This window comes from Triticum urartu, chromosome 6A, assembly GCF_056163025.1.
Source record: "Triticum urartu cultivar PI428250 chromosome 6A, HENAU_Tu73, whole genome shotgun sequence".
Taxonomy (NCBI): Eukaryota; Viridiplantae; Streptophyta; class Magnoliopsida; order Poales; family Poaceae; genus Triticum; species Triticum urartu.
Window position 1 is genome coordinate 180,630,822 of NC_141878.1, and position 23,539 is coordinate 180,654,360.

The window sequence follows — 23,539 nt, forward strand, 5'->3', positions numbered from 1 at the left end:
ATGAAAGTTGAATGATGTTGGCATGGAACAATCAAAAATTATAGATACGACGGAGACGTATCAGCATCCCCAAGCTTAATTCCTGCTCGTCCTCGAGTAGGTAAATGATAAAAAAATAATTTTTGATGTGGAATGCTACCTAGCATAATCTTGATCATATGTCTAATCATGGCATGAATATTAAGACACGAGTGATTCAAAGCAATAGTCTATCCTTTGACATAAAAACAATAACACTTCAAGCATACCAACCAAGCAATTATGTTTTATTGAAATAACATAGCCAAAGAAAGCTCATCCCTACAAAATCATATAGTCTGGCTATGCTCCATCTTCACCACACAAAGTATTTAAATCATGCACAACCCCGATGACAAGCCAAGCAATTGTTTCATACTTTTGACGTTCTCAAACCTTTTCAACTTTCACGCAATACATGAGCGTGAGCCATGGACATAGCACTATAGGTGGAATACAATATGATGATGGGGGTTATGTGGAGAAGACAAAAAGGGAGAAAGTCTCACATCAACTAGGCATATTAACGGGCTATGGAGATGCCCATTAATAGATATCAATGTGAGGAGTAGGGATTGCCATGCAACAGATGCACTAGAGCTATAACTGTATGAAAGCTCAAACTGAAACTAAGTGGGTGTGCATCCAACTTGCTTGCTCATGAAGACCTAGGGCATTTGAGGAAGCCCATCGTTGGAATATACAAGCCAAGTTCTATAATGAAAATTCCCACTAGTATATGAAAGTGATAACTCAAGAGACTTTCTATATGAAGAACATGGTGCTAATTTGAAGCACAAGTGTGGTAAAAGGATAGTAACATTGCCCCTTTTCTTTTTTTGCGGGCTTCTTTGGCCTCTTTTATTTTTTTTTTGTAAAGTCCGGAGTCTCATCCCGACTTGTGGGGGAATCATAGTCTCCATCATCCTTTCCTCACTAGGGCAATGCTCTAATAATGATGATCATCACACTTTTATTTACTTACAACTCGATCTAGAACAAAGATATGACTCTATGTGAATGCCTCCGGCGGTGTACCGGGATGTGCAATGATCTAGCGTAGCAATGACATCAAAAAATGTACAAGCCATGAAAACATCATGCTAGCTATCTTATGATCATGCAAAGCAATATGACAATGAATGCTCAAGTCATGTATATGATGATGATGGAAGTTGCATGGCAATATATCTCGGAATGGCTATGGAAATGCAATGATAGGTAGGTATGATGGCTGTTTTGAGGAAGGTATATGGTGGGTTTATGGTACCGGCGAGAGTTGCACGGTACTAGAGAGGCTAGCAATGGTGGAAGGGTGAGAGTGCGTATAATCCATGGACTCAACATTAGTCATAAAGAACTCACATACTTATTGCAAAAATCTATTAGTCATCGAAACAAAGTACTATGCGCATGCTCCTAGGGAGATAGATTGGTAGGAAAATACCATCACTCGTCCCCGACCGCCACTCATAAGGAAGACAATCAATAAATAAATCATGCTCCGACTTCATTACATAACGGTTCACCATACGTGCATGCTACGGGAAGCACAAACCTCAACACAAGTATTTCTACAATCCACAATTACCCACTAGCATGACTCTAATATCACCATCTTTATATCGCAAAACTATTGCAAGGAATCAAACATATCATATTCAGCGATCTACAAGTTTATGTAGGATTTTATGACTAACCATGTGAATGACCAATTCCTGTCATCTCTCTAAATAGATATAAGTGAAGCAAGAAAGTTTAATTCTTTCTACAAAAGATATGCCCATGCTCTAACAAATATAAGTGAAGCAAAAGAGCATTCTACAAATGGCGGTTGTCTATGTAAAGAAAAACAGGCAATCCAAACTTCAAATGATATAAGTGAAGCACATGAAGCATTCTATAAAGCCATACTCAAAAGATATAAGTGAAGTGCAAAGAGCATTCTATAAATCAACCAAGGACTATCTCATACCAGCATGGTGCATAAAAGAAAAGTAAAAACCTAAATGCAAAAGACACTCCAAGACTTGCACATATAGCATGAACGAAACGAATCCGAATACATACCGATATTTGTTGAAGAAAGAGGGGATGCCTTCCCAGCATCCCCAAGCTTAGACGCTTGAGTCTCCTTGAATATTTACTTGGGGTGCCTCGGGCATCCCCAAGCTTGAGCTCTTGCCTCTCTTCCTTCTTCTCACATCGAAACCTCCTCAATCATCGAACAATTCATCCACACAAAACTTCAACAGAAAACTCGGTAAGATCTGTTAGTATAATAAAGCAAATATCTACTCTAGGTACTATTGCAAACCAATTCATATTTTGTTTTTGCATTGTTTATACTGTAGTATAACTTTTTCATGGCTTAATCCACTGATATAAGTTGATAGTTTCATCAAAACAAGCAAACTATGCATCAAAATCAGAATCTGTCTAAAACAGAACAGTCTGTATCAATCTGAACATTTCCCATACTTCTGATACTTGAAAAATTCTACCAAAATTAGGAAAAATAAAAAATTTGTACAGCAAGACATGCCAAAAAGAATCAGAACCATTTGAAGTTCCAGTAAAAAACTAAAATTCATGCACTACAGCCAAAGTTTCTGTCCTGCACCGCACAAACCAACAAGCATCGTAAACATCCTAAAGGCAAACCTTGGCACATTATTTTTATAATACAATGGAATTGTACAAGGGGATAATTATTTTTGTTGAAAAGTTTCTGTAATCAAGATTCACAAAGTTTCAGTGAGCATGAACAAAGTTCAAGGAGCTCTCCCACTTCAACAATACAATGGAATTGTACAAGGGGATAATTATTTTTGTTGAAAAGTTTCTGTAATCAAGATTCACAAAGTTTCAGTGAGCATGAACAAAGTTCAAAGAGCTCTCCCACTTCAACAATGCTTGTCTTTCTCACTCTCACTTTCTTTTTTGAAAAAGTTTTGGGTTCCCCTCTTTATTTTTGTTGTTTCTAAACTATATGAAAGAACTCAACAGAAATAAACGACTCTCTAAAACTTCCGGGTTGTCTCCCTGGCAGCGCTTTCTTTAAAGCCATTAAGCTAGGCATATAGTGCTCAAGTAATGAATCCACCCGGATCCCAAGGTATATCAAAGCCAATTTTAATTAACAATGATTTATAATTTAGTAGTGAGCACAAAGTAACATATATCATGCAATAACGAAGTCTAACTCTCTTCCTATGCATCGGCATGTCATTAAAGAACAATTCATGCACACCTAGTAAAGGCCAATGCATAGTATAAACAATTTCTTGCAATTTTATCATATTAGAAACATAGAGAGGTGGAGATATAGTTCCTCTCTCATAATAATTGCAAGTAGGAGTGTAGCGACCAGACCTCAAACGGTCCAATCTCTGTGCTCAGGTGTCATCCCTGGATCAATAATGCTGACACCACACAGTACTTGAAGGATTTATAACAGAGTAGCAATCACACACCTATTACATCGAGTGTCTCAAAAGAGAACTTATTACAATAAATATGGCTTAAGGCCATCTAATAACGATAACAGCGGAAGGCTTGGAAGATAAGTGAGTCCATCAACTCCAACGGCATCACTGAGTATAGAACCATGACCTAAAAACTCCTTAATCATTGTCTGAAAAGTCTGCAACATTAACGTTGCAGCCCGAAATGGGTCAGCACATGGAATATGCTGGCAAAGTAACACATAGAGAGTAATGGAATGAAACAGCTATTCTATATGCAAATTTGGCTCGTGGAAAGCTCTATGGTGACAGTTTTGCATAAAGCCAATTTTTCCCTAATGCAAAGGAATAAATTTTTATTTAACTATCATGGTAGTTGTTAAACATTGAGAATGGTTGACAGCATTCTCAATCCCAATTAAGCATCGTCATTAAACAGAACCCAACAAAATTAATTTTAGAGTAACATGTTGAGATTCACATGATAATCCAGGTACTAGATACTCAAGATGTCCATAACCGGGGACACGGCTAATCATGATTAGTTTATACACTCTGCAGAGGTTTGCGCACTTTTCCCCACAAGACTCGATCGCCTCCGTTTGGTTTCTCGCACTACATGGTGTTTGAGAAGATGGATGACCGAGACATAGTCTTTCAGAAGCGCTAGCACCTTACGATCGGGTAGACCATTACACCTACTTTCCCCTACATCTGCTAGTCCACCACCGTAAGAGTACGCACAACTTAGTCAACTATGCTAGAGCCCATAATAGCTTGTGGCTGCACACGGAAGTTTCTAGCATGAATAATCTCATGATCCCTTTGAGCCTGGGTGGCGGTCCATAAAAAAACAGGCAATCGCTGGAATACCCAGGTGACTCAATCCACCCAGATGTGTATTTAAGTTGCCACCTTAGATAAACCATTAATTAACAATCTCACATCTGTCATGGAAACACTCTCCCAATCCACGTCTACTAGCATAGCATGGCAATAATAAGCAAACATAGAAGTAACTCCCAAGGTTTGATAAAAACAGGTAATATGTACTACCTCAACTACTTCCCAAACCCACAATTTATTTAGATCCTAATCATGCAATGTGTGAGGATTGATCTAATGCAATAAAACTGGGTAGAGGGAAAACATGATCAAAGTGTTACTTGCCTTGCTGATGATCTGGGAAACCTAGCGATTCGAAGTAGCAAGCGGTGCACTCCGGGTACTCTATCGCAAGCAAACAAGCATACAATAAGTACTCAACTAATGCACATGTAAACTCAAATAAGAGATCTAACCATAAAGTTCAACTTAAGAACTCCGGTTGGCAAAAAGAATCAAATCGAACGAAGCAACGAAAGACAAACGGCAAAAGAAACAGGCTTCGTTTACTATTCTGGATCTAAGGCAATTTTTACAGTGGCAAAAACTTGTTTAAGTTGGTTAATCGGAAAGAGGGTTTCGAGACGAAATCCAGGCGCTTGAATCGCCTGATTCCGATAAACGAGCGAAAAATTAGACTAAAACAAAAATCGGATCAGAGATCGCGAACAGAAAAATCACAAATTTAATCCAGAAAAAGAAAAACGATGAACGTTCGTTAAAACGAACGAACGGGCCAACGCTCGCTAAATAAATAAACTGGAAAAACCAATCTATTTTAAAAAACGAAACAAAAAACGAGCAAAACCGGAGGCGAAAAACCAGAGGCGAAAAAAAACTACCTCCGACGAACGGTGGCGGCGGCGGTCCGGCGGGCGGCGGCGGGTCCGGCGGGGCGGCGGGGCTGCGGCGGCGGCGCGGCGCGGCGGCAGCAGGGCACGGCCGCAGCGGCCGGCTAGGGTTAGGGTTTGGCGGGGCGGCGACTTGGGCTTCGGCCGGGGGCGGGGTGCGGCTTATAAGAGGCCCGGCTAGGAGAGTCCTGGCCGGTTACGGCCCAAGGTCGGTTCGGACGCTTTTTTTTAATAATTACGCTCGGAAGAAAAAACAAAAGAAATACTAAACGGACTCCAAAAATCCCGAAATAAATTTTCCCCGGCTTCTAAAATCAAGCCGCACAGGATGAACATTTATTTGGGGCCTAAATGCAATTCTGAAAAATGCACATTTTTCCTAAATTCAAATAAAATGGCAAATAAAACCAAAATAAAAATATTATTTGATTTTTTTATTAAATCCTCAATATTTCTTTATTTTTGGAAAGTAATTTTATTCCCTCTCTCATATTTTTGTAATAGAAATAATTTAAGATAAAATAAATAAAATCAAATGATCCTATTTTCAAAATTTGAGACAACTCAAATATGAAAATAACGAAATCCCCAACTCTCTCCGAGGGTCCTTGAATTGCATAAAATTTCTAGGATCAACCAAAATGCAATAAATATAATATGCAATGATGATCTAGTGTATAACATTCCAAATTGAAAATTTGGGATGTTACAAACCTACCGCCCTTAAGATGAATCTCGCCCTCGAGATTCAGGTTGGCTAGAAAATAGGTGAGGGTGGTCCTTCAGCAAATCTTCCTCTCGTTCCCAGGTGGCTTCATCCTCCGTGTGGTGGCTCCACTGAACCTTACAAAACTTGATAACCTTGCTGCGGGTGACTCGACTGGCATACTCTAGAATCTTAATTGGTTTCTCCTCATAAGTCAAATCACTGTCCAACTGAATTGCTTCCAATGGTACTGTATCTCTAAGCGGTATGTCAGCCATCTCTGCGTGGCACTTCTTCAACTGGGAAACATGGAACACGTCGTGAACTCCCGACAATCCTTCGGGCAATTCCAACTTGTAGGCAACTTCTCCCATTCGCTCCAAAACTTTGTATGGGCCTACAAAACGTGGCGCTAACTTTCCCTTAACTCCAAAGCGCTTAACTCCTCGAAGTGGAGATACTCGAAGATAAACTCGGTCTTCGACTTCGTAAACTGTCTCCTTGCATTTAGAATCTGCATAGCTCTTCTGCCTGGATTGGGCTACCTTAAGCCTATCACGAATCAATTTCACTTTCTATTCAGACTCCTTTATCAGATCTGGTCCAAACAACTGACGATCCCCAACTTCATCCCAAGACAACGGGGTCCTGCACCTCCTTCCGTACAAGGCTTCGAAAGGGGCCATCTTCAAACTGGATTGGTAAATGTTGTTGTAAGAGAACTCTGCATATGGCAAATTCTCATCCCAACTAGATCCGTAATCTAGCGCACAAGCTCTTAGCACATCCTCCAAAATCTGATTGACTCTCTCAGTCTGTCCATCTATCTGCGGGTGGAAAGCTATGCTAAACTCCAATCTGGTTCCCAAAGTTTCATGCAACTGATTCCAGAACTTTGAGGTAAACTGGGTTCCTCTATCTGATACAATGCTCCTTGGGACTCCATGCAGACATACGTTCCTGGTCATGTATATCTTTGCCAACTTTGCACTGGTGTAGGTAGTCTTCACTAGAATGAAATGAGCTACCTTTATCAAACGATCGACTACAACCCATATCGAGTCATAGCCTGAACGTGTTCTGGGCAGTCTGGTAATAAAATCCATGCCTAACTTATCCCACTTCCATTCGGGTATCGGCAATGGTTGTAATAACCCTGCTGGCTTCTGATGCTCTGCCTTTACTCTCTGACATACATCACAAACTGCTACATATTCGGCAATATCCTTCTTCATTCATGTCCACCAGAAAATATCCTTCAAATCCAAATACATCTTGGTATTTCCTAGGTGAATCAAATACGGTGAATCATGGGCCTCTTGTAAAATTAACTTCCTGATCTCCGAATCATTAGGCACATAAACACGGTCTTCAAACCATAGGGTGTCGTGCTCATCCTCACGAAATCCCTTAGCTTTTCCTTTGCTCATTTTCTCCTTAATAGAAGCAATCTCCTTGTCAGCCTTTTGAGCTTCTCTGATCTTATCCATCAAAGTTGACTGAATCTCCAATGCTGCTACATATCCTCTTGGAACTCTTTCCAAACATAGCTCTCGAAGATTTTTGGCTAACTCCCTTGGTAAATCTCCCATCATTAGGGTGTTGACATGGCTCTTACGGCTTAACGTGTCAGCTACTACGTTAGCCTTCCCGGGGTGATAATGCAATTTCATATCATAATCCTTGATGAGCTCCAACCATCTTCTTTGTCTGAGGTTCAACTCCTTTTGTGTGAAAATATACTTCAAACTCTTATGATCCGTGTACACCTCACAATGGTTTCCAATCAGAAAATGTCTCCAAGTCTTCAACGCATGCACTACGGCTGCTAACTCCAAATCATGCATAGCATAATTCAACTCATGGGGCTTAAGCTGTAGTGAGGCATATTAAACAACTCTTCCTTCCTGCATAAGCACTGCTCCAAGTCCTCGATGTGAAGCGTCGCAATACACCTCATAATCCTTGGTCTGATCTGGTAAAATCAGCATTGGTGAGGTAACCAAACGTTTCTTCAACTCCTGGAAACTAGCCTCACATTCCTCAGTCCATATGAACTAGGTATCCTTCTTCAACAACTCCGTCATAGGCTTTGCAATCTTTGAGAAATTCTCAATAAACCTCCGGTAGTATCCTGCGAGTCCAAGAAAACTCCGGATCTCTCCAACTGTGGTTGGCGCTTCCCACTTGGTCACGGTATCAACTTTAGTGGGATCTACTGCTATACCTTCTCCGGATATAACATGTCCAAGAAATCCAACTTCTTTCAACCAAAACTCACATTTGCTAAACTTCGCATATAGCTGATGTTCTCTGAGTTTTCCAAGAACCAAACGCAAATGCTCCTTATGCTCCTCTTCATTCTTCGACTAAACCAGGATATCATCAATGAACACTACGATGAACTTATCCAAGAACTCCATAAACACCTTGTTCATCATGTTCATAAAATATGCAGGTGCGTTAGTCAGGCCAAATGACATAATGGTATACTCGTACAGCCCATACCTGGTGGTAAAAGCCGTCTTGGGTATATCCTGTTCTCGAATCTTCAACTGGTGGTATCCTGATCGCAGGTCGATCTTGGAAAATACCTTAGCTCCTTGCAATCGATCAAACAGATCATTGATCATCGGTAGTGGGTACTTGTTCTTGATGGTTACTTCATTCAATCCTCGATAATCAACAACCATCCTTAACGATCCATCCTTCTTCTCCACTAGAAGTACTGGCAATCCCCAAGGCGATGAACTTGGGTGAATATATCCTTTATTCAGTAACTCCTTAATCTGCTTCTTAATCTCCACCAAATCCTTTGCAGGCATCCTATATGGTCTCTTAGATATTGGCCCTGTGCCTAGAAAAAGCTCAATCAAAAACTCAATATCTCTATCCGGTGGCATGCCTGGCAATTCTTCTAGAAATACATCAGGGAAATCCTTCACTACTGGTACTTCCTCCTGCACAACTCTTGTTAAACAATTTACTTGAGTCCTCTTCGGCACATGCCGGGATACATACTTGATCCTTCTCCCTTCTGGGGTGGTAAGCAAGATTGACTTACTGGCGCAATCGATGTTTCCTCCATACATCGACAGCCAATCCATACCCAGAATTACATCCCAACCTTGTGATTCCAATATTATCAAATCTGAGGGGAACACATGCCTACCTATACTTAATGGCACTTGAAAACATCCTTGGCTAGCCATATACTCCACTCCTGGTGAGCTTACTAACATAGGTGTTCTAAGAACTTTGGTGGGTAGGTTATACTTATCCACAAATCCCCTTGATATGTATGAATGCGATGCACCAGTATCGAAAAGAATGAGTGCAGTAAATGACTTAACCAAAACTTACCGATTATTGCATCCGGCTGCTCTTCAACTTCCTCCATGTTAACATGGTTCACTTTTCCCCTGTTGAAAGGGTTCGGCTTCTTCCCAGAGCTTCCATTGCCATTACCATTCTGTGATTCAGGACATTCATTGGCATAATGTCCGGTCTTCCGGCACTTAAAACAAGTGACTTGGCTCAGGTCTGTCTTGGCTGGGGTCGATGGGTTGGTGCGGTTCTGGCCGTTGCTTCCTCCATTCCCATTACCATTCCTGGTGCCATTGTGATTGTACGAGCTACCTCCTCCATGGGTATGCTAAAAATGTCCTCCCGGTCTAGGGGTAAAATGTGGCTTCTGCTAAGCTCCTGAAGTGTGCTTCCCTTGTCCATACTTCCTCTTGCGGATCTCAATCTGCTGCTGCTTCCCTTCAATCATGAGGGCACGATCTACCAACTCCTGATAGTTGTTGAAGGTGGCTACCATCAACTGCATGCTCAACTCATCATTCAGTCCTTCCAGAAACTTCTCCTGCTTAGCTGCATCCGTAGCAACGTCATCTGGGGCATAACGTGCTAGTTTACTAAAGTCCTCCACATACTGGCCAACTGTCCGTCCTCCTTGGCGCAAGTTGCGAAACTCTTGCTTCTTTATGGCCATAGCTCCTGCTGAAACATGGGCAGTTCGAAAAGCCTGTTGAAACTGGTCCCACGTGACAGTGTCGACAGGGAAAGTGGCTATGAAATTCTCCCACCATGATGTTGCGGGTCCTTCAAGCTGATGTGCGGCAAACTTCACCTTTTCCGCATCCGTGCATCCTTCTGTGGTCAACTCCCTAACTGTCTTGCGGAGCCAATCATCTGCTACTATCGGCTCGGTGCTACTGGAAAACACCAGCGGATTCAGCCTAAGAAAACGGGCTAAGTGATCAACAGGTGGTGGTGGTGGTGGTGGATTGTTGTTGTTGTTCCCCTGATTCTGATTCTGGACTAGCAACTGCATCAATGTGTTCTGCTGCTGGATCAACTGGGTGAGCTCCGATGGAAAGGTAAATCCGTAGTCACATCTTGGAGGCATCTGAGGGTTTAGAAAAGATGAGATTTAAGAATAGAGGGGGTCTAAAGAGAAAACACTACCCATATGCACATGAGGCAAAAGCAAACAATTCACTTCATTCAATCAATCAAACAAGGGCATACAATCGATCTAACTATCGCAAAAGTGATCAGACTACTATATTTACATGGTGGACTACTACTACTGATGAGGTGGTCTACGAGAAATATTCTTCGGTTGCAGACTCCATGATATCTGCTCCAGCTTCATCAACATAGTCACCATCGCTATCGTCTGGATCCGAGTCGGTGTCGTCGATGATGCTGTAGTCTTCCGGGCGAATCTCCTTGGGTTCTTCGTCTTCTTCTACTGGTGTAGCGCCTCCCATGAATATTCCAATCTTCTTGATCAGATCGTCATTCTTCTCCACTAATACTTCGATTTCCTCTTCATAGTCTTCATGTGTAGCCTTGAGTTCTTCCTCCAGTTCCTTGATTCTTGTCCTCGCCTTCTTCAGATCTATCATGTTGGCTGGTTCTCCTGACGTCGAATGTGTTGATTTAACTCCTGGATAAAAGCTACAGCTGATCTATCCTTCCTGGTACTCATCATCTCCCAGTGCTCATCTCGGCACCCGCAAATTTGGTAGATAGTATCCTTGAGATCATTGCGGTAAACTTCTCCAATGCGTCCCATGGCGATGTGAGCTGCCATGCTCTTTCCTAGACTCCAAGTTGGTGCATCAAAAGAAAACTCTATGGGCTCAATGACTGGCATGAATGTCCTTCCTGGAACTTGAACTTGAATCATCCAGCGCTCTTCTTCGGGTAAGGTGGCGTTGTAGGTTCCGGTGAAACTTGGTACTCCTATGTTCAGGTATCTAGTGACTTCCTTCAAGTGACGTCCAAAGGGTGTATCTTCCTCCGGTTGAGTGAACTTGTTCCTTGCATCCGCCATCCTAAAAGAGTAGAAAATATGAGAAGTCAGAAAGAGAAGACAGTGAGTAGTGATCTAGGCTTTTAGCTTAGTGGTCGTGTCCTACAGTCAGTGTGTGCTCTGATACCATCTTGTAGCGACCAGACCTCACATGGTCCAATCTCTGTGCTCAGGTGTCATCCCTGGATCAGTAATGCTGACACCACACAGTACTTGAAGGATTTATAACAGAGTAGCAATCACAGAACTATTACATCGAGTGTCTCAAAAGAGAACTTATTACAATAAATATGGCTTAAGACCATCTAATAACAATAACAGCGGAAGGCTTGGAAGATAAGTGAGTCCATCAACTCCAACGGCATCACTGAGTATAGAACCACGACCTAAAAACTCCTTAATCATCGTCTGAAAAGTCTGGAACATTAACATTGCAGCCCGAAACGGGTCAGCACATGGAATATGCTGACTGTCGGGACCCCGATTCTAAGTCACACCAATCTAGCATGTAACACCTCATATCACTTTGCGGCCTCACGCACGGTATCCCACGGGTGTCGCCTTACCATGGCCCGGGACCGTTTGCGCCTTTTGGCTCACGTATATGATAGTGTCGCTAGCATCCATATGATAAAGAACCCGTGCCGACATGGCTAGTCGTGAACCCAAAGCGGCACAGACCTATGGAGACAGGCATACATGAATCACATCGAGCATGTCGGTCAACAGCGTATGAATCCGGGCTGTAGCACTGGGCTAACAGGACTCCGGGGAACCCGGGCTGTAGTAGGCTAGGCAGGACTTCGGAAGTCACCGCGTGACATTTCCCCGAAGGGACAGACATAGGAACGAAATGGAACACATGCCGGCCAGTCAAATGTTCTCAGCAGTAGTGCTGGGCTAGCAGGACTCCGGTGAACCGGGCTGTAGCAGACTACTATGGCTCAAGGAAGCACTAGACTACATTTCCACATAAGAGAGGCTGCCAAGGATAAATAACTAGATTGTCGGATCCCGCACATAGCAATACATGTCACACGTACGCATAACATGTAAGTATGTGCTGTACAACATGGCATCACAACATAATGCAAACTCATATAGATAAAGGCTCAGAAGAGCCACATAGCATTAATACAAACAGGGGTCACATGACCCATCATTCAGAGCATACAAGCAACGGAAGCATTACATGTCTGAGTACAGACAACTACAAAAGAAAAAGGCCGAGAAGCCTGACTATCTACAAGTCCCTTCCAAGGGACCAAGATCGTAGCTGAGGTAACAAGCTACTCGTCGAAGTCCAAGCGGTACTACTAGTGAGACAGATGTCTCACCTGCAAAACATAAATAAAGCAAAACGTGAGTACAAAGGTACTCAGCAAGACTTACATCAAATCCTATCATACATGCATTTGTATCAAGAAGGTAATGTGGGGTTTAGTTGCAGCAAGCCAGCTTTGACTCAGTGGCTATCCTGTTCTATGACAATGAGAAATTTCTTTGAGATGAGACAGCGCACACGAGTCCACTAATCACCACATCAATACACTACTATGAATTCATCCTCGTCTCCTGACGAGAAGGCCATCCATAGCACTCACACTTGTCTTGAGCATTTTAGAGTATCCACTTAAAGTTGTCTATGTACCACGTAAGCATCCAAGAAGTCCATAACCGAGGACACGGCTATTCGAATAGATCATGACAACCCTGCAGGGGTGTACTTCTTCACACACGCTCTCACCACTTATCACCATGTACACGTCATGTATCCCGGCAACCTTCAAAGCCTGGCGAGGGTGTCGGCCACGACCTGACTAACCACACAAGACTCTAGTCCAGGTTTATCGCCTATTCGGGTTCCATCCGCAAGGAGATCCGGCCGGGGTTTCGCTCACGGCCCCAAACGATGTGTACAGGGTTCCCGAGCCCACCATCCGGGTGCCACTCGATACACCGGGCCACGTGTGCCTAGTCTGTCCCAAGTCAACCCTGCCAGGTGCCACTCGGTAGAAAAATGGCACTACCTACAAACACCAGATACTATTTGCAACTCCTGGACAAAGATCAAGGCGGTTAATAAGTCGAGAGAGCTTGGAGCACCCAAAGCCCAATGTCTGGTAGTAGCTAGTCATTGGACAACTTACACAGAACTTAGTTCTTAAGGACGGTCCCAATGAGACAACCCACCATGTACTCCTACATGGCCTCTCACCGCTACCTTTACCAAATCATGTTCACACGCTTAACTCTCAACATCAGAACATAGCACTGTACTCCAATTCATTCCCAATGAATCAGACCTGGCATACTCTAAGCAATAGCAGGCATGGCATGGCAAGAACACAACATGGCTCAAGCAACTCCTAAACATGCTAGTGGGTTTCAACTATTTACTGTGGCAATGACAGGTCATGCAGAGGAATGGGTTCAACTACTGCAGCATAAAATAGCAGTTGAATCGTTGTTGTCCTAATGCATTAAAAGGGAGCAGAAGCGAGAGAGTGGGATTGTATCGGAATGAACAAGGGGGTTTGCTTGCCTGGTAGATCAACAGGGGGCACTGCTCCACTGATAGGTACTCCCAAACACTTTCCGGAGCAGGACCTATCGAGAAGGAACGGTGTCGGAAATCAAAAAACAAGCATACGCAACATTATGATGCATGAACATGGTAATAATGTTATGATTTGCACTAATGCATCTAGCAACAATTTAAATGAAGTCCATATGGACCAAGGGTTCATATGCAAACTCCATATTTAGCATTTAAAATGCCATTATCATGTTTTCACTTATACAGTGGGTATAAGTTGGTTGAACATGCATGAAAGTGGTACAGATGGATATATTGAATTTTTCTGATAATTTTTCATATATAAATTATTTCAATCTGAGCTACGGTTGAATTTCTATGAATTTTTGAAGTTTATATCAATTTCTGGAATTCTCTGAATTATTTAAAATCCAGAAAAAATCATTATTGCGTGAGCATGACATCATAGAGGCGTCAGCAGGGCTGACCAGGTCAAACCTGACGTGTGGGGGCCACACGTCAATGACACAGGGGCTAAACCCGAGTCAAACCCAGCTGACCAGGGTTTGACCGAGCCCTGGGGCCCATAGTCAGTGGCTTAGGGGGTGGATTAAGCGGCAGGGTTAGCAGCTAATCATGCGCCACGTCAGCCGCCGGAGTTTCACCGGCGACGACCTCAAGCCACGGTAGAAGTTCACCGGAATGAGCTAGAGGCCATGGTTTGGCACACGGAGGCCACCGGCGGGTAGCCCGTGCATGGGCGCATCCAGCTGCGCTCAGGGGAGGCCGCGGGAACGGCGGAGCTCGCCGGAGCAGAGCTCGCGGCGGCAGCCGGAGCTCGGGTGGGTGCGGGGTTAGCGCTGCGGCTTGCAAACAAGCTGGTTGTCGCGCTAGCGTTGCTCCACGGGTCGTTGCGAGTGCAACGGACGCACGCGCGGGGCCATTTGGTCACCGGGGCTTCGCCGGCGACGAGCCCGTGCGGCGGAGCGGCTCGGCTCCGGTATGGGAGGCAGCTAGAGGAAGCGTACGAGCGCGGGGAGCAGGGGAGAAGATGGCGGAGCTCACAGGGAGTCGGATGGGCGGCTCATTTGGCTCGGGGAAGCGTCGGAGCGAGCGGGCGGCGAAGGGGATCTCCGGCGAACCGAGGTAGAAGAAGAGGTCGGGGGAGCCGCTGTAGGGCGCGTCCGCTCGTGTGGCTTGGCGGAGAGGTTGCGGACGAGGTGGCGGAGCTTCTGGACATAGCAGCGAGGCAAGGGGAGCACCGTGGCTGCGGCTACGGCGTGCGGCGGCAACGGCAGCGCTCGGGCGTTCGCGGGGAAGGGCGAGAAAGAGGAGGGGAGGCCACTGGAGAGAGGGAGAGAGGTGCGGGGCGGCGCGTGGCGTCGCGCGGGGCATCCAGGCGACGAGGAGGAGGACAGGCAGGCAGGTGCCGTGGCGCGTGGAGCGCGTGCGCGCCGGGCACATGCCTCGCCTACTGGCGCGAGGTGGAGGACGATGCGGTTGTCAGTGGGCTGGCCCAGCACAGTTGGGCCGGCACAGTGCCAGGCCGCAGGTGGCCCAGGTAAACATTTTTCCATTTTGTTCTCTTTTCTATTTTCTGACATTTGTTTCTGCTTTTAAAATAATACTAAACTAATTTATTTAATTCTGTCAAATTTTGCAGGGACCTAAGGAATTAATCCAAAGCCCCTCACCAAAATTCAGAATTATTGGACAATATTTTGTATATATAGAAATATTTATCCAACGCAAATAAATACTAGATTAATTCCAAATGCCCAAAATAAATACTTATGAGCACTTTAAAATATTGGTTTGATTTTTATCTCTGTCCAATATTTTCAGAGAGCAACATGAGCATTTTCTTGGACCATTTTGGAGCAATTTTTACTTGGGTCATTTTCATAAATGATTCTGAGGGTTTCGCAAATCCCCATTTCAAATTTAAATGGAATTTGAACATGATGCACAAATTACTAGCTAGTTTAGGTCATACCAGAACTAGGGATGTGACAACTCGCCCCCACTCGGAAGAATCTCGTCCCGAGATTCAGGAGTTGGCGGAAAGAAAGTGGGGTACTCAAGTCGAAGACGATCTTCACGCTCCCAGGTAGCTTCTCTCTCGGAATGATGAGACCACTGAACCTTGAGAAACTTGATGTTATGACGTTGAGTGACACGCTCTGCTTGATCAAGAATGCGAACAGGGTACTCTCGATAGGTGAGGTTATCTTGGAGATCAAGCGTTTCGTGGTCCACTCCGCGGATGGGATCCGAGAAGCAACGCCTGAGTTGAGAGACGTGGAAGACATCATGAACTCGAGAAAGATGTGGCGGTAGTTCCAACTGGTAGGCAACCTATCCTCGCTTAGCGAGAATGAGAAAGGGACCAATGTAACGAGGAGCCAACTTGCCCTTGATACCGAATCGATGGGTACCCTTCAAAGGAGTAACCCGGAGGTAAGCCTTGTCGCCAACTTCATAAGCCACTTCCTTATGACTACGGTCATACTGGCTCTTTTGACGAGATTGGGCTGTTTTCAAATTCTCACGAATGATGCGAACTTGCTCTTTTGCCTCCTGGATCATATCCGGTCCAAAGAATTGTCTTTCACCGGTTTCTGACCAGTTCAAAGGTGTTCGACATCTTCGTCCATACAGAACCTCAAAAGGAGCTTTCTTGAGGCTAGATTGGTAGCTATTGTTATAAGCAAACTCGGCGAAGGGAAGACACTTCTCCCAATCCATACCAAATGAGATAACACAAGCTCTAAGCATGTCTTCGAGAATTTGATTGACCCTTTCCACCTGACCACTTGATTGAGGGTGGAAAGCGGTACTGAAGGAAAGATGGGTGCCCATGGCAGTTTGGAAACTCTCCCAGAAATGAGAAGTGAAAAGACTACCACGGTCTGAATTAATCTCTAGTGGAACACCATGAAGTGACACTATTCGAGAAATATATAAGTCAGCGAGCTGACTAGCAGTGATACTCTCTCGAATAGGTAGGAAGTGAGCCACTTTGGAAAGACAATCAATGACTACGAAGATAGCATTATTCCCTCTCTTGGTCCTGGGAAAGCCGGTGATGAAGTCCATACCAACTTTATCCCATTTCCACTCAGGAATAGCTAAATGTTGAAGGGTGCCAGCAGGTCTTTGATGTTCTGCCTTAACGCGACGACAAACGTTGCAGTTAGCAATAAACTGAGCAATTTCTCTCTTCATCCTAGTCCACCAGAACCTCTGGCATAGGTCCTGATACATCTTAGTACTACCGGGCTGAATCGTGAGAGGAGATTCATGCGCCTCCTTAAGGATTAATTGTCGAAGATGTTGATTCTTGGGAAGCACCAAGCGACTCTCAAAGAAAACAACACCACGATCATCTATAGAGAAACTACCACCAACTCCCTTGTTAATGTTTCTATTGATCCGGGAAATTCCCGTATCCTGCTTCTGAGTAGAGATGATTTGATCCACAAGAATAGGTTTCGCCACCAAGGTAGAAAGGAATCCATGAGGAGCAATGTGAAGATTAAGCTTACAGAATTCCTCATGGAGAAGTGGTTGGCCCTGTTGCAACATGAGATTGTTGCAATAGGACTTACGACTTAGTGCATCAGCCATGACATTCCCCTTGCCTGGGGTGTAGGTAATCCCTAAGTCGTAATCTGAGATCAACTCCAGCCAACGTCTTTGCCTAAGGTTCAAATCTGGTTGGGTGAAGATATACTTGAGACTCTGGTGATCGGTGTAAATCTCGCAACGTTTACCGAGAAGGTAATGTCGCCAGGTCTTAAGTGCATAGACTACGGCTGCAAGCTCTAGATCATGTGTAGGATAATTCTCCTCATGTGGATGCAACTGTCGAGATGCATAGGCAATCACATGGCGATCTTGCATAAGAATGCAACCTTGTCCCTGTCGTGAGGCATCACAATAGATAACAAAGTCCTTAGTGAAATCCGGTGGCACAAGTATGGGAGCAGAAGTCAGGCGTCTTTTCAGTTCCTGAAAATTGTGCTCACACTATGGGGACCACTCAAACTTTTTATCTTTCTTGAGAAGTTCCGTGAGAGGTTTGGCCACTTTGGAGAAGTTCTCAACGAAGCGGCGACAATAACTGGCTAGGCCAAGGAAACCCCTAACTTGCTTAACTGTTTCAGGCGGAGTCCAATCAAGAATGGCCTAAACTCTCTCGGGATTGACGGCAATGCCCTTACCAGATATCACGTGGCCTAGGTAGGTCACTTCTGGCAACCAAAATTCGCACTTGAAGAACTTGGCATAACGGCGGTGCTCTCTGAGTTTTTCTAACACAAGTCTAAGATGTTCGGCATGCTCTCCCTCGTTCTTCGAGTAAATAAGAATATCATCGAGGTAAACCATGACGAACTTATCTAAGTACTCCATGAAGATCGAGTTCATCAAGCGGGAGAATGTAGCTGGAGCATTGGTTAGACCAAAGGACATGACGGTGTACTCGTACTGGCCATAACGAGTGACAAAAGCCGTCTTAGGAATGTCCCCATTTCTGATCTTGATTTGGTGGTAGCCTAACCTCAAGTCCATCTTTGAAAAGACTGAGGATCCAGCGAGCTGGTCATACAGGTCGTTGATCCTGGGGAGCGGATACTTGTTCTTTATCGTGACCAAATTAACGGGACGATAATCTACAACCATTCGGTCCGTACCATCCTTCTTCTTGACGAAGAGGACGGGGCAAGCCCAGGGAGAAGAACTAGGACGGATGAAACCCTTTTGCAAGGATTCATCGAGTTGTTTCTTAAGCTCAGCTAGTTCTAAGGGTGCCATCTTGTAAGGTCTCCTAGAGATTGGAGCGGTTCCTGGGATAAGATCTATGACAAACTCTACATCTCTGTCAGGTGGAATACCTGGCAATTCCTCTGGAAAGACATCCGGAAAGTCACGGACTACCGGGATATCTTCAAGGTCTGGAAGAGGGTTGGCATTAAGAGAATAGAGCTGACGCTTTGCAACTCTAGTGGAGACGGTGACTATCTTGCCAGATGGGTGTGTAAGCTGAACAGACCTTGTGTAAAAATCAATCTTGGCATGATGAGCTTTCATCCAGTCCATACCCAAGATGATGTTAATATCTGTAGACTTGAGGGCTATAAGTGATGCAAGGAATACAAGTCTGTCAACAAGTCTTTCATTACCATGGCTTATTCTGGTAGTTTGCCATCTAGACCTTGGAGTTTGGATTTCAAGTGGAGTTGGCATATCACAAAATGACATGTCATGCAAACAAGCATAGCCTTCAGAAATGAAGGAGTGAGATGCTCCGGTATCGAACAGAACCGAAGCTGGATGACAGTTGACAAGGAGTGTACCAAGAACGACATCCGGATCATCATGAGCATCTTTAGCTGAGACGTGATGCACACATCCACGTTCAGTGGGAGCTGACTTGACACTGATCATCTTGCGTGATGGCTTACCACGGCCAACAGACTTCTCAAGCTGGGGTGGAGCATAATCAGTTTGAGAGCAGTCACGTGCATAGTGTCCTAGCTCTCCGCATGTGAAACAAGTCCCTGGAGTAGTACGTGGACCCGCTTTGACAAGCGGTCTACCAACAGGCTTGGGTGGAGCATGTAACTGAACTGGGTGAGGCGCCACATAAGAGGGCCTCAGTGAGTAACCGGGTGGAAGAGCGGAGTTCGGAACCCAAATCTGGCGCTTCTGCGAAGTAGAACCGGAGGAAGAAACCAAATCACTGGTGTGCTTACGAGACTCCTCGTAAGTGAGTTGAGTTGTCTCTGCATTAATGGCCTTGTTCACAAGAGCCTAGAATGTATTGCAATGATGCAAGTGGAGATCATGACGCAACTTGGGGTTGAGACCCTTCCGGAACCTAGCCTGCTTCTTGGCGTCCGTGGACACCTCTTCTATAGCATAGTGGGCATGGTTCTCAAAATCTCTACTGTAAGCATCAACAGCCATCTTACTCTGGGTGAAACTACAGAACTCTTCTCTCTTGCGGTCAATGAGAGCCTGAGGAATGTGATGCTCGCGAAAAGCCTCAGTGAAATCTCTCCAGGTGGTTATCTGGCCAGCTGGAAGCATAGCCTCATAGTTCTGCCACCAAATACTAGCAGGACCTTCCAGATGATAAGAAGCGTAGGTGACCTTGTCACTTTCAGCTACGTTCACAGAACGCAGCTTGTGTGTGATACTACGGAGCCAGTCATCTGCATCGAGTGGTTCAATGGAATGATGGAAGGTAGGTGGTTTCAGACCAATGAAATCATAGATGGATGCTGACTCTTTGCACTGATGGGAGGTGTTCTCCTCAATACGTGCTAACAAGCGGTTAGACTCTCGCTTGTTCTTCTCCATCTCTAACATGAACTCTGCCAACGAAGGCTGGTCGGGAGGATCCTCATCCCTACCATCTCCGTGGTTCCGGCTATGAGCAACAGAACTTCGGTTAACTGACGACATCCTGAAGAGCCAACCAAGGAAACAAGGATGGATTCAGCATCATCATAAGGATGTAGAATATAGTACGAGGAAAATACTATCTCTTGAACTCCTAGGACAATTCCGGTAGCATAACGGCAGTAAAATGCTCGAAATGGGACATTCTGCAAAAGACGGGGTAGCACCATACTCAACATCCTCACTCAAGGTTCTGGGATATTACTAAACAGACTACACCAGAAGTACTTGAAAACTGAAATATGACTCTGATCAACCAATCCTAAGAGACTACGGAGTAGTAACACGTGATCCTGATAGACGGAAGAGAAAGCCTAGTTCCTTAACCCCGTAGGAAGGATAGGATGACTCAGATCAGAAGGGCATGAGGTATAAGGAGTAAAAAAAAGCCTTACGTTCCCTTCCACAATCAATTCCCCTATATAGCTAAAGAATTTCTAGACTCAACTTTGACCAGGTTGGCTTGGTAATCCTACAGGCAGTCAGGCTCTGATACCAAAGCTATCGGGACCCCGATTCTAAGTCACACCGATCTAGCATGTAACACCTCATATCACTTTGCGGCCTCACGCACGGTATCCCACGGGTGTCGCCTTACCATGGCCCGGGACCGTTTGCGCCTTTTGGCTCACGTATATGATAGTGTCGCTAGCATCCATATGACAGAGAACCCGGGCCGACATGGCTAGTCGTGATGATGAGACACGGACTAGCGAGATGCTAATTCGCGCGTGTAGATGGCCCGATCTTTCACGGCGATACTCGATCAATAGTTCGTCCCCTTGTTTTCTCCTCGCAACCTTCAGGATAATTTTCACCTGTGTACGAAAATACACAAACGAAAATAATGACCCCCTTGGATCAGCACGTAGGCGTCGATGTGATGATCAACCCTCTGTCGCTAGTAAATTTCCACGATGGGAAAATCATAGGTAATACACAAGATATGGCCGCCCGTAACTCGGACGTTTTTCTGTATATCTCATACTCCAAATAAAACTCCCCTTCTATACATGGCCGAAGCCTGGCTTTTATATGCCGAAGTAAACGCATGCCGTATCTACCAAACTAGCTAGACTCACGGACAAGAGTCCTTGAAAGACACGTCCGCTTTCCAAGTTGATTTCTTGCCAACTAATACAACGCACGCACCAAGAAGATAAAAGGCAACAACTTGGATATCTTTTCAAACTTAAAAAAACCAAACTACCTATTATAACTGATGAGGTCCTAATTTAATGGAGATTAGGAAAGATCCTAATCTTAATTCTCCTGGTGGCGTACGAAAAGTAGGAACAATTTTTTTGGGTACTGGTTCATGATTGGCGTGTAATCCTGATTTCTCGCCAGGCCTTCCTCCACGCACAAGTCCCTGTGATTTACATGGATAGCTCTTCATGCATGCCCTGTTCAAATCTATAGCTCTTGGACAATTAAGTCTTGATCCACAACTGGTTAAGCTGGCCAAACCAGGTCCACATAGTATTCGCATACGTCCATCTTTGCCACAATGCAGCTCACGTTGCACACCCCTTGTATTTCCTTTGCATGTGAACATCTTTATATTCTTGGCCATAGAATAATTAACACAACCAATCTGAGTTATTAAATTAGTGCCCACATCTTGAATTGATTTAGGTTCATCGCGGACACCTTTAGTTGACACACTTGATGCAACCATGTTCATATCATCCTCCCTCCCTTGAAGCAAAACCGTCCTCGGTTTGGAGTCCAATTTTAGCACAACCTTCTTTTTTGGAACTTGCTTTTCTATGGTGATTGCACCGTCCGCCATCGGTTTCAACACATGCTTCTTTCCATCATGGATGAACGTGTAGGTGTTGGATCTTCCGGCATGCAATGCATCATGATCGAACTGCCATGGTCTTCCCAATAACAACTGACAAGCATCCATTGGCATGACATCACAGTCCACCTTGTCAACATAATCTCCAACAACAAAGTGTACACGTACCTTATGTGTAATCTTTAATTTTCCAGAATTATATAGCCACTCCACGTGGTGTGGTTGAGGGTGCCGCCACATAGACAAACCCAACTCTTGCACAAGATCTTTGCTAATGACATTTGTAAAGCTACCACCATCAATTATCAACTTGCAAGCACGATTGTTGATCTTACACTGTGTTTTAAAAACACTCCATCGCTGCCCTTTAGGATCACCATTCTCCTGCACCTTCTTCACTAAGAGATTAAGACCCTTCATCGGTGCATCAACTTCTTCTTTTATTTCTTCTACCTCTTCTCTTCTTTTTCGCAAACGATCTTCCCAATCAGCAGCGAACACATCCATTGGCATGGGAATAAAACAAATTTGTTTGCCCTTCCGTGATAAAGAATAACTATTTTTCTTGACATCCCGAACAGCCCCAACCCGCTTGCACCATGGGTCCCCAAGTAGCAGATGGCACGACACCATGGACACAGGGCAAACATGAAAAAATTCCGCACGACAATATTTTCCCAGATCAAAAATTAGCAAAATCTGATGCGTAATTTTGATTTCACCTTTGAACCACTTCAGCGTGTACGGTCTTTCAAGAGGTGCCATCTTCAGCCCCAATTTTTCCACCACCTCAATGCTCACCATATTGACTGCGGTACTCTCATCGATTGTCAGATTGACACGTCGTTCGTTCACGACGCAACGAGTGTGAAAAAGAGTGACCTCGCCAATGCCTTCCTCCTCCATCAATATGTTTCTGCTCAACATCTTGATGCTTGACTCCGCAGATGATATTACAAACTGAATCGCCGTGACTAACCTTTGCTCTGAATACCACTTGATGAGACACGGACTAGCGAGACGCTAATTCGCGCGTGTAGATGGCCCGATCTTTCACGGCGATACTCGATCAATAGTTCGTCCCCTTGTTTTCTCCTCGCAACCTTCAGGATAATTTTCACCTGTGTACGAAAATAAACAAACGAAAATATGACCCCCTTGGATCAGCACGTAGGCGTCGATGTGATGATCAACCCTCCGTCGCTAGTAAATTTCCACGATGGGAAAATCATAGGTAATACACAAGATATGGCCGCCCGTAACTCGGACGTTTTTCTGTATATCTCATACTCCAAATAAAACTCCCCTACTATACATGGCCAAAGCCTGGCTTTTATATGCCGAAGTAAACGCATGCCGTATCTACCAAACTAGCTAGACTCACGGACAAGAGTCCTTGAAAGACACGTCCTCTTTCCAAGTTGATTTCTTGCCAACTAATACAACACACACACCAAGAAGATAAA

The 23,539-nt window shown here is 44.5% G+C and overlaps 1 pseudogene; it reads right to left on the bottom strand.

Moving 5' to 3' along the window:
* Nucleotides 1–21,016: 21,016 nt before the first annotated feature.
* On the bottom strand, nucleotides 21,017–22,707 carry LOC147964660 (uncharacterized; annotated as a pseudogene).
* Nucleotides 22,708–23,539: the final 832 nt, after the last annotated feature.